Raw genomic sequence first — 18,196 nt, forward strand, 5'->3', positions numbered from 1 at the left:
AAAAAACAAGTCATTTTGTATCAATGTCGTCAGGGTTAGGTGGGATTGAGCCAATGAATGAGTGCTGAGAGAGAACTAAAAATAAGCAACTTGAATTTTTTTTTTTGTTTAGAAAGCTTTATTGAATAAGGTAAACAATGTAAAACATCATTACAAAACAAGGAGCATTGAAGTGAATTAAATGGATATCACAATTTAACTATGTATAATAGGATCCCAAAGAGGGATATATAGGCTATGCCAAAGGGAAAGATTTTTTAAAGTTATTTTGCATTTTGGGAGGGAGAGGGGGGAGAGAAGAAGAGAGAGAGGGGGAAGCAACTTTATGGATTTAAATGCCACCGAAATCCACCAGAATGTGCAGCATTATTTTAAAATATTATGCACAGCTTTAAGTTGTTTGAAAAAACCGAGGGGTCTCTGAAGGGGGTGTGGCCTATGTAATTAGGCTGTGGCTTAAACATGTAAGCTACATTTCTGTGATTCCCATGGTATGCCAAACGATCAGTATTTGGGTTTCTACGAGCTTTCTGTTATTATAGTCAGATATATAATACAGCAACTAACATACACCTAAAACCAGCCAGGACTATTGGCTTTGTAAACTGTTTAAGATAAATGAGAAACAACAATAATTTGGTTGTAAATAATCCTGAAAATGTTTCATTCTAGAAATGTTGAGACTGTGAATTAAATATTAGAGACCTGCAGTATGGGTAGTGGTCTTCAGAGTGTTTCAATCACTTCTGTTACATTCAGTCTTTTTTACACATGTACACTCCTTTTTCTCATAAGATCGCGCACATCTGCTTATCTTACGCCTCATCTCTTTCCTCCTTAGTTCCCTCTTTTCGCTCTCCTGAATGCACTTCCTCTCATCTCCTTCACTTCACCCCCCAAACCCACAACATACCCACTCAAGTGTAAGAAGTGCATTTTCTTTTACTTTCACCTGGTCAATATTTTGACAGATGTGCAGCCTTTCACAGAATCACAGTTACAAACGGAATATGTGACCATTACCCTATTTGCTCTGCAGAGAGGCCAAGGATAGGATGACCATGTATTCTAAACACCCTTTTGCCCCTCCGACAGGCACTGTGATAAACTTGTACTGCCTTAAAACTCATTCCAAATCTTTCTCTCGATTTTGGCCAGTATTCAACACCTGGATGTGACTAAGTTCCAATTATTAATTATACATTGCTGCATGACAAAAACACAGAAAAACAACAGCCTGAAAATAGCTAAAACTCTTAGCGGATGCACAATTAAGTAAAACGTGAAATATAAACAATTACATTTCTAACATGAACAGGGTCGGACTGAGAACCAAAACCGGCCCTGGCAAAGTGCTCGGCAGGCGCTCCTCCCCCCCTAGGGGGTTGTGGGTGCCGATGAGCTCTTTGCCAGGGCCGGTTTTCAGCCGATTTTGTTACAAGGACGATTTTGCAGCTGTGTTGCAAAAATGGCCCTGTAATAAAAACGGCCCCCAGGGGCCCCAAACCGGCTCCATCCCCGTGCGGCGCACTGGGGGATTGCCCGGTGCCCGCTACGGCCAGTCCGGCCCTGAACATGAATGATCTAAATGTTTTTGCATCATTTTTCATTAATCTTTTAGATTTTTTTGACAGTATAGTTAAGGAATGTAGGATCCCATTTCAGTCTCTGTTTTTAATTATTGCCGTTTCTGAGAGACAGAGAGATCAGGTCCACTTAAAGCCCTGATAATACGTTATAAGAAGAGCCTCCTACGCAAATCTATGCACTGCTCACATTACATCACACCTTAATCTCTATGCACTGCACACATTACACCACACCTTAATCTCTATGTACTGCACACATTACAACACACCTTAATCTCTCTAGCGTTCTTTTTGACACTTCCACCTTCAAGCACTTCCCCAAAAAATGAAGAATCTAAATTTTGTAAAAAATGTATTTTCCTGAGCTTGTTCGCTGCCATGCTGTTCACTGTACTTTTCCATTGAAGGAAAGCAATTTAGTGCAGGCAGTGGTGCTCCTGTTACATTCTTCTCCGCAGCAGCAAATTCAGTTCAGCGGCTCCTCTCGGAAGGAGTGTCTGGCTATGTGGAGCCGTCGTCAACTACAGCCTGCAGCTTCGTTCCCATTGGACATTTTTGACTTCCATAAAAGTGAAAAAGTCTGAATGTAGTAATCTTCAACGCGACCGCTCAGCGACTCACAACTATAACGTGTCTTCCCCAGACACCGCAAGCTGCCTTGCCACGCTGAATTTATCCTCTCAACAACTTTTTCTCCAAATTTCTGCCAAGTCCAAAGGTAGGCCAAAACTTTGATCTTTTAGGTGCTATTTTTCACTAAAAACTTTAACAACTGATAACTCTGGTCTTCTGATTGGAATGCATTAGTTGTGTCATTTTATTTATTAACATTTTCTCTATTTTCCTAAAGTGGTGTAGGATATTTCTAGTGTTGTGTTTTCCCTTTATTACTGTTTGAGTGCTTCAAAAATACTTCACACCTTGCCTCTCATTCAAACCTAACTGTGTTTGTGCCAAGATACCAGAGAGTTAAGCTGTGGTTAATTTTGTGACTCTTGTGGTTCAGTTTGACGGGGATTGAGGTTGTTGCTTGAGAATGGTCTTCACCAGCCTCAATCAAAAACACAATTTCATACACCAGCACTGAACATACAGTCGATAGCCCTGCTTGGTTCAATTTTCATTTTTAATGTAAGGATTTCTGGTGTATTGCTCAAGCTGGATGAAATGTGAACACTAACATACTTTACCAGACTCATATCCTCCTGAGGCTCGCTACTAGAAGTGACATGGAATTATATATAGTGGTGCAGTGTCTCTATGCCATGTGGAGGAAAGGAGGTGGGAATCAACCATCACAACGCAACTTTCACTACGCAATACCATCACAACTGAACTTTTACAACGCACGATCCATTACAACGCATGCTATTACAACGCATGCCATTACAACGCAGATGCTATTACAATGCATGCCATTACTACGTAAGTATGAGTCAGTATTTAATTTTACTTTAATTGACTTACATTATTTTAATTACATTTAATTGTAATTTAATTTTAATTTAATTTTAATATAATTTTAATTTAATTGACTAACATTTATTTTAATATTTTAATTACATTTAATACTTTTTAAATGTAATATAATTTACTTACATTAATTTTAATATTTTAATTAAATTTAATTTAAATTTAATGTATTATAATTAAACACACTGGAGTTAGAATAGTAATTTTAACCCCTACACTATCCAGCACTTACCCTATTATTACACCCACCTTGGGTTAGAATAGTAATTTTAACCTGTTATGTTATGTTATAAAGTTTTTGTATAGTGCCTATCACCGCCGGTCTCTAAGCGCTTAAACAGAAAGAACATAACATGCTGTCAATACTATCCAACACTTACCCTACTATTACACCCACTGGAGTTAGAATAGTTATTTTAACCCCTACACTATCCAACACTTACCCTACAATCACACCCCCTGGTGTTAGAATAATAAATTTTAACCCCTACACTATCCAACACTTACCCTACTATTACACCCCCCCCCCCCTAGAGTTAGAATACTAATTTAAACCCCTACACTATCCAACACTTATGCTACTATTACACCCCCTGGAGTTAGAATAGTAAATCAAAATAAATAAAAAAAATTAAATGATATTTAATTAAAATAATAAACAGTTTTGTAATTAAATTAAAATTAAAATTAAATTAATTAAAAAATATACTTACCCATACTTACGTTGTAATGGCATGCGTTGTAATAGCATCTAGGTTGTAATGGCATGCGTTGTAATAGCATGCGTTGTAATGGATCTTGCGTTGTAAAAATTGCGTTGTGATGGTATGCATTCTGAATGTATGCGTTGTAACGTCATACATCCAAGGAGGTACACCATTATTACAAATGTTTGACTGAGTACCATAAGATTACTTTTAATATTTGGGGATGACAATGGCAAGAACGAGGGTGCTTCTGGGAGGCAGACATAAAAGGGGGTGGACGTCTGATGCTTGTGAGACTAATACCAGTGCAGGCAGGGGAGGTCTGCCCTATGCTCCACTTGACAAAAAAGGAGGGTTAGTGCATAGATGTGCCAGGATGTGACCAAGGTGCAAAGGAGCGGGGCACAGAACAGATAGCAGGGATACTGTCACCAAACAAAGACAGATCAGCATGGCTGCCGTTAAAGTTTAATCCAAGACCCATCACAAGGCAATAAAACAAATGCATGACTGCCTGAATACTTTCGCACATTGATCTGGAGTTTAGTCACAGTTTCAGACTGTTTAAACCAAATGAAATGTCACCACTACGCTTTTGGCCTTTCCGCTCTTCATCATATGCTCTAACTGAAGCACCTGGCCCTATCAATGAAACATTTCTTCCATTTCTAGCTATTCTGACACATACTTCTGTGGACTTCTTTTGGGCATCACAGATCATATAATTTTATTATTAATATTTGTTATTATCATTGTTATAAAATTAATAGTCCAGAATGAAATGCAGTAAAGTAGGGAGCTTTGGGTAGAATGCAAGTCTAAATCTAATGCTTTAGTTCCTAGTAACAAAGATGATTTGATATTCATTTTCGAGGGTCTTCGAGTTCTACTCCAAGTTTGTTAAAACTTTCTTTAATAAAAACCTAGCTCATGAGAGATCATTTAAATAACAAATCTAGCCACTGTGGTTCTGTTGCTATAGTTATGGAAATTGCAATTAAGGGTTGGTGGAACTCGCAGAGTTACATGAAAACTTTCCAATATTCTGCAAATAACTGGAAATCGGCACGTCATGCTGCTTGCACAGATTTTTAATGCAGGGAGCTTGTTCTGCGCTGAAAAATCAGCACAAACAGCACCATGCTGTGTGCTAGAGGATGCTACTCCTAGAGTTGGTTTTGCTGTCGTTCAAATAGATTTTCTACTTGAGCAGCAGCTTTCCCACCGCGAAAGGTCACGACTGCCCGCATTGGTAAAATCTCGTAGGGTGCCTTCCTGGCATCCAAAAATCACACTAGGAGATGCCAATTTTCACTCGTGCTCACCAATTTACCATTGGCGAGCGGCATGAGAAAAAAACTCTGCCACGCAACCGTTTGGCGGAATGTGGCCAGAAGTTCATGTTACATGCATAATGCAGATGGCCAAAACTTTGCCAACTCCGCTGGCAGAACATAAAAAACATGGCAAGGAGGACTCAGCATTCAATCACAGAATAATCCAACAAACATAACTTGAAATGAGTTTGTAAATCACAAATCAAAATTGTGTCAAAATTTACTTGAAATCATTTCTAACAACCATGTATCTTTGTTTCCAACCCTTGCTGTGTTTTTTTATTTATTTTTCTCATAGTTCATTTGAGGGGCCTTTTCAATGATGAACAAACATTAACAAGGTACATATATACATTCAACATATCTGTTGGAAAGTGGATTATTAGTAGTGTCATATATGCATTTACCATTGGCAATAATAGCACTGACCTAGAGATATCAATGTTTAAAGATTAGTCACTTTCTAGTGCTTAGAAACCAACAGTGGCACTTTTGGACTTTTGGGTGCCTCTGACAGGGACATATTCACCTTCAGGATTGTTCTTGAGGATTTCTCAGCAGACTTGTGCAGCTTCTTCCAGCACGCTTGATCCTGTTAGAACTCCTTCCGGAAATTCTTCTTGTGGGTCCAAGAGTATCCAACACACAATCCAAGGGTCTGGAATTTCCAAGAGGGTCCTTGAAAGTGTGAAACTTCTATTCCCACAATCCACTTGGAAACAATCCTTACAAATCCACTGGTAGTATTCTAGGCTGAGGATTCTTGGTGGTGATGTTCCAGGTGAGCTCTGTAAATCTGTAGCTTGCAGGGAGTCCACTGAATGGTAGTCGGGCATCACAAAAGCATGAAAATAGGTGGGACTTATTTGTCTTTGGCTCTGCAAAACTTGCATGCATGTCCATTTGGAATTGGCAGCCTTCTCTCCGATAGTGCAACGTGTTTAAAGATGCAAACTACATCAGCAGAGCAAATGATTGCCCACCCAACCATATCATCTCCCTGTTTTGGACCAAAATCATCAACACCTCTCTTTCATCGGGCTATGCTCCTGAATCCCTCCAAATAATCCAAGTCACACACATTCTAAAAAAAAACAGGGGCAGACCCCAACAACCTCATTAACCTCATTAACCTCAGACCCATCACCAACCTTCCCTTCCTAGCCAAAACATTGATGAAGTGTGTCATGCATCAACTCAACCGACATATAGAGGAATTCTTCCTCCACAACACTTTCAAACCAGGATTCAGGCAAGAGTGAAGTACTGAAACTGCTGTGCTCCATATAGATTCTTAGATGAAGGCGACAACTGCTTCCTAATCCTACTTGACTTAACAGTGGTATTTGATACAGTAAATCATTCAGATTTTATTGAGACTCTCAAAAACACACTGTTATCAATTATACAGTCCTGAGATGGTTCACGTACTATCTGCAAAATCGCTGTCAATAAATAAAAATCAATAGCTGTCTTTCCAAACCCGCACCCACACCAGTTACACAAGGTGTACCTCAAGGCTCAATCCTCTTTAATTTCTTCATGGAACCGCTCACTGGTATTTTAAACAAAGCAGGGGTCAAATATCACCTATAAGCAACTCTAATACAAAATAAAATCACTCATTGACCTCCAACATCTGAACATCACAAGATATAAGCCTGGCTAAACACCAATGACCTTAAACCGAACTCCAAAAAAGATAGAACTACTACTCTTCTCCCCAAAAAACAATCCTTTACCTATCCAAGAACAGATCAAGAATGTGAACGCACTAAACCACTCACACTCACTTTCTAACTATGTCAAGTACTTGTGTATCCTGAACAAAAACATGTCAACAACTCAGCCAACGGAGTGCTCTGCACGACCCAGACATCTCAGGAAAATCAAATTGTTTATTACCCCAGACGATCTTAAGACCGTAGAGCAATCACTTGTCATCTCAAAACATGACTACAGCAATGTCCTGGTTTTCCATCGAAGGAAGATACATCTTTAAGACAGCCTGTATCCCCCACAAAGCCCTTCACAAACAAAATCTCAAATACTTAGAATCCAAAAATTGAAAAGCAGCACGAGTCTGGACACTGAGATCTTCCATTTCTCTTCTTCTCTTTCCTCCTAATCTGATGAAGAAATCATTCCAGGCACACTCCTCCTCAGAAAGTGCTCCTAAGGTCTGGAACTTTCTCCCCTCGGATCTTCGATCCAACCCCTCTTTTCCTTCCTTCCAACGGGACCTTATATCTCTACTGCTTAACAACTACTTCAACACGCTGTTGAACAAGCACAAGCTGTTCTGTGTTTCCTTCATTGACCGGTTCCATGAAGATGGTCACATGACTCTTTCAGTCTCCTATTCTGTCTCCAGTGCCATTCCCCAGTGCGTCCTTGCAATTTACTTCCATGACATTGTAACCACTTAATGCTCGATTGTTCTTTAACTTTGACTAATATGAATTCTCCCACATACCTCTTTTAAACGTAATCACATAACCTGTAAAGTGCTCTGATACCCTCTGGTCTAGCTAGCGCTATATAAAACTCATAAATAAATACATTATAATCCTTGATTGAAGTTAAATAATAGTTTTCCCTTGTAGAACGGTAGTTACATGAAGTCCAAGAAATGCAGTGGTGACTGAATTTAATGCACTGCTCAAATTAAGTTTCTCAAACTCTATACACTGTATATGCATCCCTGTTCCAATGAATGTTTTATTCAGTTGGTCGACAGTTACGTGATGGTGAAATGCGTGGCATCATACGTACATTTTCCTGGGATCCTATAAAACGATCACTTGATGCAGGGATGCATTGCGGGGCACATTTCAAGGATCCTTGCAAATGGTCAGGTGATGCAGGCAGCGAGTAATACTATACATATCACACCGGGCGCTCCTGGCTTATCAACAAACACAATGCGAAGAAATGTGCATGTGATGCCTGGGAATGCATGGTGTTGCGTGTGGGAATTTAACTATTTACATATGATGAATGGAAAGAGGAAATGTGTTTGCATTAATGTAGTGAGCCCAAGTAACTTAAACATTCTAATAAACTGGCCAAAAGTTAGTATAAAACTACATCAAATTCACTATCAGAGTTAACCTCATCCTTGCGATGGATATTTCCCTCCGGTGCTGGGCCCCCATGCAAATGGGTGTGGTCATGACGGAACGGTTCCGTCATGAGCACAGCTCGACCGATGCTCATGACGGAACCGTTCCGTCATTAGCAGCGAAAGGGTTAAATGTATCTAAACCGAATAAATCTCAGAAACTGAACACTCCACAACAGAAAGTAAACAGTATGCAAGGATTCCTTTAAATGTTATCCTAACACTCAGCGCGCTCACGAGCTGATCCAGAATTAGTTCATGCTTCTGCTTAAGTTGATTTGGGTGCTTAGAAGAATGCATGAACCAAAGTGCCTAATGAAAATGTAGGCACTTTAGTTCAAAACTAGGGAACAGCTCATCAACAACTTGTGGAGTTCTGTTCTACTGCTTATGGAAGGAATCACAAAACTGTCTGAAGTAGTTTGAAAACGTGCAGTTCAGAAGCTTTCCAGCACAGTCATCAGTTAAGTAGCAAGTAGCAAACTGACACTCCCACTCTAAACACAACAATGTAGCCATCGGGGACACAGGAACATTCCGAGTGACGAGTTATACAGCTTCCATGTAGTATGTACTACACTACAAACCTTATATTTTTATTATTAATATTTTTTTATTATCATTGTTATAAGATTGATACTAATGGCTCAGAAAGATATGCAGTAACCTAGGCAGAGATCTGTAAAATACAAGTCTGAATCCCAGCCAGGCTGATTCTAGTTTTCCAGTCATTTGAGGTCAGTAAACTGAGAACCATCAATTTAGGTAATAGTATTGCCTGTTGAAAAAATCACTTCCAATCGGTTATGCCTTATCCGGTAGAGGCTTTGTCTAGCTGCAGATTTCTTACCTCAGAATTATCCACAGGCATCAGACTGGATCCGGACATTTTTCGCAAGGCATAGCCCTGTGCACCAGTCAGTGGTATTGTTTAGTAAGGGTGGTGGCGTTGGTGTCGTCGTCTGCACCGGAAGTGACAGGCACAGTGCCTATATAGGCATCACCCCAGTGAGCTGACATGAGTTTATTTTTTGACTTTCCACACAAGGAACACAGAGCCGTGAAGAACACTGACAATTGGTGTGGAAACTAGTGCCCTGATGTTCCAGTTGAGGGCCCTGAAAGGGGAAAGCCCTGTTCCTAGAAATCAGTTTGCAGACCAGGAAGGATGTGTGGGTTGGTAAGGAATCTGCGGCCAGATAAAGTCCCTACCAAATAAGGCGTTACTGAAGGTAAGAAACTTGTTCATCTAATAGAGACTTCTAGCTGCAGATTCCTTACATTAGAATAGATACCCAAGCCATACTTCCGCAAGGTGAGTCTGCGAAACAATTTCACACCAAAAATCCCTGCAGGACCCCACGTAGAGCCCATCCCGATGGACCTGACTGTCCAGACAGTACTGCTTTGTGAATGTGTGCATAGAGGCCCACATTGCTGCCTGGCCGATGGGCAGGAGTTGGACTCCACATACTGATGTAGTGGTTATACACTTGGCTCTGGTGGAATGTACATGCAAGTAATCAGTGGGTTGCTTCTTGGCAGGAGCCAAGGCTACGACCACTACATTGGCACATGGAGTCCCATTCCTCAGGGGGGGGCTTCTTGGCCAGTGCATAGCAGACTTTAATACAGAGCATGATCCATCAGGCGATGGTCTGTTTCTGCACAGCCTTTCCCTACTTTGCTCCGAAAGACGCCACAAAGAGATGGTCATCCACCATATGACAATGGTCTTTTTGGGTCCAGACGGCGAAGTCGCTCCTCTTCCTTAGAGGGATGTAGGGAAGTGTAGAAAGTAGGCAAGTTTAGGTGCTGGCCTACAAGAAAGACAGCTTTCAGCAGAAAGAGAGCTCTAGTGCGAAAAACCAGGTTATCCGAGTAGATGTTCTGGTATGGATGCTTGGATGACAAAGCCCAAAGCTCACTGATCCTCTAGGCAGATGTTATTGACACCTGGAATTCCGTCTTGATGGTAAGGAGCCTGAGAGAACAATTGTGCAATGGCTCAAAGGGAGAGCACATCAAAAAAGATAAGAGCAGATTAACGGTCCCAAAGAGGCATGATGAAGGACGAGGGTGGAAACATGTGTTGCAAGCCTTTAAAGAACCTACTTACATCAAGGAATTTAAAGAGGGATGACTGATCAGGCAACGGCAGAAAGGCTGAGATGGCAGAAAGATAGCCATTTAGGGTGCTCAGAGCAGTGTCCTTCTATGCAATAAAGATAAAGAGAAGGACCTGAGAGAGGGGAGCAGAAAAAGGGTCAATCTGTTTCTCTGCCCACCATGTCACAAACATGCCGGTACGGCAGGCGTATTCAGTCTTAGTGGAGGGTCACCTAGCTGCCAAGCTAACTGTGGAGACTTTGGGTAGAAGGTTGAAAGCTGTCAACTGTCACTGCTCACTATCCACGTATGAAGGCAGACAATTAACAGGTTTGGGTGGAGAACCCTCCCTTGCTGCTGTGAAAGAAGATCCTCCCAAAGAGGCAGCCTGATCGGAGGATCAATGTCCATGCTTAACAGCTTGTGATACCAAACTCTCCAGTCTGGAGTCACAAGGATTACTTGCGCCCGGTCTTTCCTGATCTTACTGAGAACTCTGGGCAGGAGTGGTATGGGCAGAAAGGCTTAAAGAGGCCTGCCTTCATATGAGAAGAAAATGGCCTCCGAGTGAGAGTCGCCTTAGAAACTCCAGTGCCCAATACCACTGACATACGGCATTCTCGGAAGTGGCGACCAGATCTAACCAAAGCTCTCCTAACTAGGCATCTTTGGCTGGGTTCATCTGCCCTGGCATTCATAGAACTCGCCAGGTGTTGAACCACCAGGGACATGCTCTGACATTCCAGCCAAGCCATAGGTGCAAGACCTTTTGACAAATAGTCTATGACTCCACCCTGCCATGTTTGTTGCACTACCACCTGGCAGTGGCGTTGTCCATAAACACCTGCACTAGCCTTCCCGTGAGGGCATTAAGGGTTTTAATGCCAGCCGGTTTGCTCAGAGCTCCAGTAAGTTGATGTGGAGTTCAGAGTCTGCCCACGACCAGAGGCCTCTGATATCCAGGGGTCTCTTATCTCCACCTCTCCCAGATGACCACCCCATCCCAGGAGTGACAGATCTGTCACCACTGTCAAATCTGGTTGGGGAAGGGAGAGGGATCTGCAGCTGACCAAATCGTGGTTGGTTACTTACCAGTGACGTTTGTTTGCAGTTCCCTTCGAGATCTGGATCATGTTGGGGAGATTCCCCTGACGCTGCGCCCACTGGAACTTCAGGCCCCACTGCAGAGCCTGCATATGCCAGTGGCCATGTGTCACAAGCAGGATGCAGGAGGCCTTGAGGAGTAGCAGCTAACGCGTCAGTCTCACTGAAATCCAGGATAGAGACTGAAACATCGGTATCATGGCCTGAATATCTTGGACTCATCTATCGGGAGGATAGGCCCGACACTGCACCTTGTCTAGAACACTCCGATAAAAGGGAGCCTCTCCGAGGTAGTCAGTTGTGACTTTGGCATGTTGATATTATATACCCCAGAGAATGCAGGAGGTCCGCCATAGTCTGGAGGTGAGAGATGATAGCCTGGGGCGAGCCTGCCTTCAACAGCCAGCCGTCGAGATAGGGGAAGTATAGCACCTCCGATCCCAACAGATGAGCTAGAACCACTGCTGTCACCTTAGCGAAAACCCGAAAGGCACTGGTAAGGCAAAAATGAAGCACAGCGAACTGAAAGTGCTCATGGCCCAGCATGGACAGGAATGTGGATGTATGGGCCCTGCAAGTCCAACGCTATCACCCAGTTGCTGGGCAGAAAGGACTTGAGTAAGCAATTTTCACTTCTCCTTCTTGATGAAGAAATTGAGAGATTGCATGTCTAGGATAGGATAAAGGCCCCCATCCATCTTTGGCAACAGAAAGTAGTGGGAATAACAACCATGACCTACTTCTGGAGTCGCCATCCTGGGTGAAGAGAGCTGTCACTTCCTGGCTGTGCGAGGAGAGATGGTCCTCCATCTGCCTTTCGCAAGTGGGTGGCATATCTGGAGGGGTAGTCACGAAGGAGAGAGAGTAGCCCTGTCAGACAATCTGAAGAACCCAGTGGTCTGATGTTACAGACCTCCAGAGGGACAGGAGATGGCGTATCCTGCCTTCCATTGGGTGCCCATGATGATAAGAGGGTAAACTAAAGGCATTTGGAGACTGCTTTTGGAGCATTGGACTGACACAACCTCTGCTATCGAACCCTCAGGGTCTGTGGCTACAGCATCCTTGGCTATGCAGACGCTGGGAAGCTTGCGCACAGTGGTGGCTAAGCTGGTACAGACGTGGCTGGAAGCCCCTTCTGTGGCCACAAAAGGACCGAAAGGGTGACTGGGGTTGGCAAGGCACCATGCACATGCCCAAGGAACTGGCTGCAGCTCTGCTATCCTTGATACGCTCCAGCACTAAATCCACCTTGTCTCTGAAGAGGCAGATGCCATCACAGAGCATGTGCATATGCAACACTTAGACATCCCTAGAAAGGCCAGTTGTTCTCTACCAGGTGTGGCGTCTTAAGGTCACTAATGAAGAAACTGCTTTACCCAATGAGTTGGTCATGTCCAGCCCACATTGAAACATGAACTTCACTGCATCTCTCCCACCAAACATAGCTTGGGAGAGAATGGCCCGGGTCTCCTCTAGGACCATGGGCAGCACCTGTGCAACCAAATCCCACAGGATAAAGGAGTAACAACCCAACAGGCATGCAGTGTTCACAAACTGCAGTGCCAGGCTGTTGGAAGAAAACGCTTTCTTTCCTAAGGTATCCAGCCTCTTGGATTCCCGAACTGGTGGGATGATACACTGGAGGTGGAGGTTTGGACCACCAAGCTCTTCGGGGTAGAGTGTTGCGGGAGGAAGTTAAGGTCCCCTGGGAAGGGGTAGTGCCTGCTGGCAATCGTCTTGTTCACAGGAGCCCCTATGCAGAGTTTGGACCAAGTCCCCAGTGCAACATCTGTGAGAGCTTTATTAAATGGAAGAAGCAGTACTGAGGGGTCTCCCTCCTGCATTAAGCACCTCCGTCAAGACGTTAGTCTTGACTAACACTGATGGTCGGCTGAGGTCTACCTCAGCCGCCCATCGCACCACCAAAGAAGTCCTCTCCTCCGTAGCCATGGTAGGGGGAGAAAGCATGCCAGTATCTGCTGAGGTGGCCAGTCCCTTGGTGTCCGCCATTTCATGTTGGGGTACAGGTGTCAGGAATTCATAGCGGCGCCTGCCTAATATATTGAACTACAAATCCCAGGAGCCCGGTGTGGTCTCCCGGTATTTAATGAAAGGCGGGGCCGAGAGACTTTGTGCCTGATTTTGGTTTGTGTGTTCATTCATCTATCTCCACCATTGTTCGTTTCCTGAGTTTCCTGTTTGGTGGAGGTCTTCTTGCTGTTTTGCTGTTGTTCGGAGATTCCTGGTTTAGCTCTGACTCTGCTCGGGTTCCCCGAGCGCTGCGCTGCCGAGCGCTTTTCCTCAGTTCATTTTTTACTTTCGGGTCATTTCTCCAGACTTGCTACTTGGCCGGTGAGTGTAGCGGGTTTTTAGCTGCATTGCTGAGCAAGGGAGGATTCTTCCTGACTTCCTAGCGTGAGTAAAACGCTTTCTACCTTGTTTAGACTTCTATGACTTTGTGGGTAATTAACCTGCTTACTTCGAGCTTTCATTTTCCGTACCGTGAGCGGAGCGCTGTGGCAGCGATACGCGCTACCGTTACGAAGACAACCATAAAAAATTGAGGAATTATGAGGATTCATGTTCAAGTGCCAAAGCGGAAAGTAGTGGGTGAGTTTCCTACACTTTGCCGTATTTGGAGTATGGTGTTGTTTCCCTTGTTTAAGGATTAAGACGGATCCAAAGACCTGTGTTTTAAAAAAAACGGAAGATAGTAGTAGGAGGCTACATCTTACCGTTTAACGAACTGCAGTCTCTATTTATCTCTGTTGGGTGAAGGAACCTTTTGGATTACTTTGGATTACGGTGTTTTGGGAACAAAGGAGAAGGTTTATCCTTATGCTGGTGACAGTTTCAAGGGAGCATTCACTCCAGTATGCCACCCAATACTAGGGGGTGGGTTTACATAATGATATATTACTATGAAGTGCTTCACCATTGTTTGGGGGTCTGAGAATTAACCTGTCTCTTATCTCTTTATGGATCAGGAACGTATTGAGTTCACTATATCATTACAGAAGCAGGAGGGCACTTTGGAGAACCTGAGCCAGGTGAATAGAGGGGCATTAGCGAGAATGAAATGAGAGTAGTTAGTATTCACTGTGTATATTATAACATTGGTGTGTTTTCTCTTTCAGCTATCCCTTCCCAGCTGTTCCCTTCCGTCCCTCCCTTTCTCTTTATTTCCCTCGCCCGATCACTCGAACACCCTGTGTATTCCTATATCAGGGTGTTGGTGAGGTCTGGAGGTGGAGCCTATATTGCTACAATTGGACCCTGCGGAGTGCGACCTGACAGAATAACGCACCCAAGAATTTCATTCTGACTGGACCAGTTGTAGCAAGTATGGCGACCATGGAGGACGTGTTACATGCCTTAGTCTTGGTGCAGCAGGAATTGGCATCCTCCAAAGCAGAGACAGCTGCTTTGAAGGATAGGGTAGAACAGCTCTCAAAAAATCCCTTCAATGCTTCAGCAGGCACATCACAGATTCAAGTCACGGTCTCACCCCCCATCCCCTTGGCCAACCCTGAACGTTATGCAGGTGATCCACGTAAGAAACAGGTGTTCCTTACACAGGTGTTACTACACTTTTCATGCAAACCTGCCTCGTTCCCGACTAACCATTCCCAGGTAGCATTTGCCATTTGGCGGGGGATGCGGCAAACTGGGCAGTGCCCTTGGTAAAAAATAATGACGCTATATTATCGGATTGGTCGGCTTTCAGAGCAGAGTTCGAGAAAGTCTTTGACCACAGAGCCACTACTTTCAGTGCTGATAAAGAATTACTGGAGTTGAAGCAAGGAAAGGGCGAGTTGATTACTTATCTAACTGCTTTCAATCGTCTAGTAGCGGAGGCTGAGTGGCCGGAAGAGAAGCGCATGTCTCTCTTCTATCAGGGTTTAAGGGAGGAACTGAAGGATGTGGTGGCCCAGATTGATCCTCAACCCTCCACGTGTGTGGACATGATTAATTTAGCATTAAGACTTGATAGCCGGATGGCTGAGAGAGGAGGGAACAGGAAGAAATGGGAGAGGAGCTCATACAGATATGACCGTTTTCCACGTAAGGTAATGGGTACAGCAGATACTGGGCCAGAACCCATGGAAATAGGTGCCCTTAGAGCACAATTGTCTAGAGAGGAGAGAGAAAGTAGAAGGGTTCAGGGTTTATGCATGTACTGTGGCAAGAAGGGTCACTATGTAAGAGAATGCCCTTCTAAACCCAAGGTGCCTAACAATTGGAACAGAAATAAGAAAGTGGCGATTTCCTCGACAATATAAGAGTTGGAGAATACCTCTAATATAAAGCAGGGAGAAGAAGTTCCTCTGGACTGGAAGCTCACTTCGTTGTCCACAAGAGGGATAGGGGAGACTGAGTCACATTTGGTGCTCACAATGACTCTGGAATGTGAACAGAAGTCCCATCAAGTGCTGGTAATGCTTGATTCCGGGCTACTGGTAATTTTATTGATGACGGATTGGTATCCCGTTTGGCTTTACCTAGGGTGTCCAGGGACAACCCGGAGGAGGTGTTAGCTGTAGATGGTCAGCCTATATCGGGGCTCATAACAGAAAAGACGGGTGAAGTGGTTGTGTCGATTGAGGTACAAGAGGAGAGACACACAGAGGTGCTGGAATTAAACATAATAGATGCACCTCAATACGAGCTTATACTGGGGATGCCATGGTTGAGTTACCACAACCCCTCCATTGATTGGAAAGCCAAGACAGTGCATTTCTTGCCAGAGTATTGACAGGAACATATCGTTCCATGTGTAGTTTTGCAGGTGGCTGTGTTGGCTAGTCCTTTTCTGGTGGCCACGGCCGCTGAGAAGGAGGTTGTACTCCCGGTGGAGTATGTGTCTTACCATGATGTGTTCAGTGAAAACAAAGCAGAATCGTTGCCTCCTCATAGGGAATACGATTGTCGCATAGACTTGGTGGATGGCGCCACTATTCCCACATGTAGAGTTTATGCGCTGTCTATTCCTGAATTTAGTCATTTGAAGGAGTACTTGGATCATTATGTGAGCATAGGGTTCATCAGACCATCCCGCTCTCCTGCAGCCTCTTCTTTGTTTTTTATAGCGAAGGCCAATGGGGATTTGAGGGCATTTGTAGACTACCGCGTCTTGAATAAAAACACCATCCGTAATAGATACCCTCTCCCCCTCATAACATTTCTGCTTGATCAAGTGAGAGAGACAAAGATCTATACCCGTTTAGACTTTCGTGGTGCTTATCACTTGGTCAGGGTCCGTGAGGGGGATGAGTGGGAAACAGCATTCAAGACGCAGTATGGCCTGTATGAATATCTGGTCATGCCGTCTGGATTATGCAACGCCCCGGCAGCCTTCCAATTCTTCATTAACGACGTGCTGAAGGAGTACATAGATCTTTTTGTAGTAGTCTAATTGAAGACATCCTGGTCTATTCTATGGAGGTATCTAGACACACAGAACAGGTGTGTAAGGTGTTGGACAAATTGAGAGAGCATCAATTGTATGTTAAGTTGAGCAAATGTGAATTCGGGGTGACCAATGTCGAGTTCCTGGGGGTCATGCTTAGCCCAAAAGGTTTGTAGATGTCAGAGCGCAAGGTGCGAGCGGTTCAGGATTGGCCTGCCCCGAAAAATGTGAGAGAGGTCCAGAGTTTTCTGGGCTTTGCTAATTACTATCGCCGTTTCATTCTACACTTTCCACAAGTGGCTATTCCCATCACCAAGCAGTTGAGGAAGGGGGTGCCCTTTGTATGGACTAGTGAGGCTGGGGAGGCGTTTGAGAGTCTGAAGACCTCGTTCATCACTGCTCCTGTGCTTTCCCATCCAAACCTGGAACATCCTTTTGTGGTTGAAGCTGATGCTTCGGATGAGGCCATTGGGGTGGTGCCATCTCAAAGGGACCATAATACAGGGCAGCTCCATCCAGTAGCATACCTATCCAAAAAATTGAGTCCTGCTACACAAAAGTTGAGAAAGAACTCCTTTCTATCAAGAGAGCTTTTCAGGAGTGGCGACAGTATTTGTGGGGGGCCCGTCATACCATCACAGTGTACACCGACCATCGGAACCTACAATACATGTCATAAGCAACGCAAAGACAAATGCGCTGGATGTTATTCTTTGCTGAATATTAGTTTGTAGTCACGTTTAGGCCTGGTAGCGAGAATCGCAAGGCAGATGCGTTGTCCAGACAAATAATGTCGGCCTTGCCCAAAAAAGAGGACACTCAGGCCATAATTTCAGCAACAAAGGTAGTGTGTGGTGAGAGCCGAAAACTTCCAAGAGGAGGTGAAGAATCACCAATACCTCGGGGGTTGGATTGCTTGGGCGGCTGGTAAACCTGAAAGAACAGTGAGACAGGGGTTGCCTTTCCAGCATGATCGTTTGTTTTTGCCCACTGTCCAGTTACAGAAAAAGGCCTTTCGTTGGTGCCACGAAGTGCCCTTGGCAGGACATCCTGGCATATGTAAAACTATCACTACTGTACAAAGACATTTTTGGTGGGAAATTTTGACCAAGGATGTAACCTTGTGGGTGTCACGATGTGACGTATGCGCAAGGGCAAAAGGAGTAAACTCCAGGAAGGCAGGGAAACTTATGCCAATGCCTAACTCTAGTCGACCTTGGCAGAACATTAGTTTGGATTTTGTGTCGCGTTTACCACCTGATCAGGGTCACTCTGCTATACTTGTGGTTGTAAACAACCTCAAAAAGATGGGGTACTTTATACCTTGTAAGAACCTTCCA

The 18,196-nt window shown here is 44.0% G+C and overlaps 1 protein-coding gene across 1 annotated transcript in view; it reads right to left on the reverse strand.

The window, feature by feature from the left end:
- The window catches only part of KCNQ3 (potassium voltage-gated channel subfamily Q member 3), a 751,198-nt gene that overhangs the window by 108,978 nt on the left and 624,024 nt on the right, over positions 1-18,196 (reverse strand). The gene's annotated exons all lie outside the window — the stretch shown is intronic.

This window comes from Lissotriton vulgaris, chromosome 4_1 (genome assembly GCF_964263255.1).
Source record: "Lissotriton vulgaris chromosome 4_1, aLisVul1.2, whole genome shotgun sequence".
In the NCBI taxonomy this organism is placed as follows: Eukaryota; Metazoa; Chordata; class Amphibia; order Caudata; family Salamandridae; genus Lissotriton; species Lissotriton vulgaris.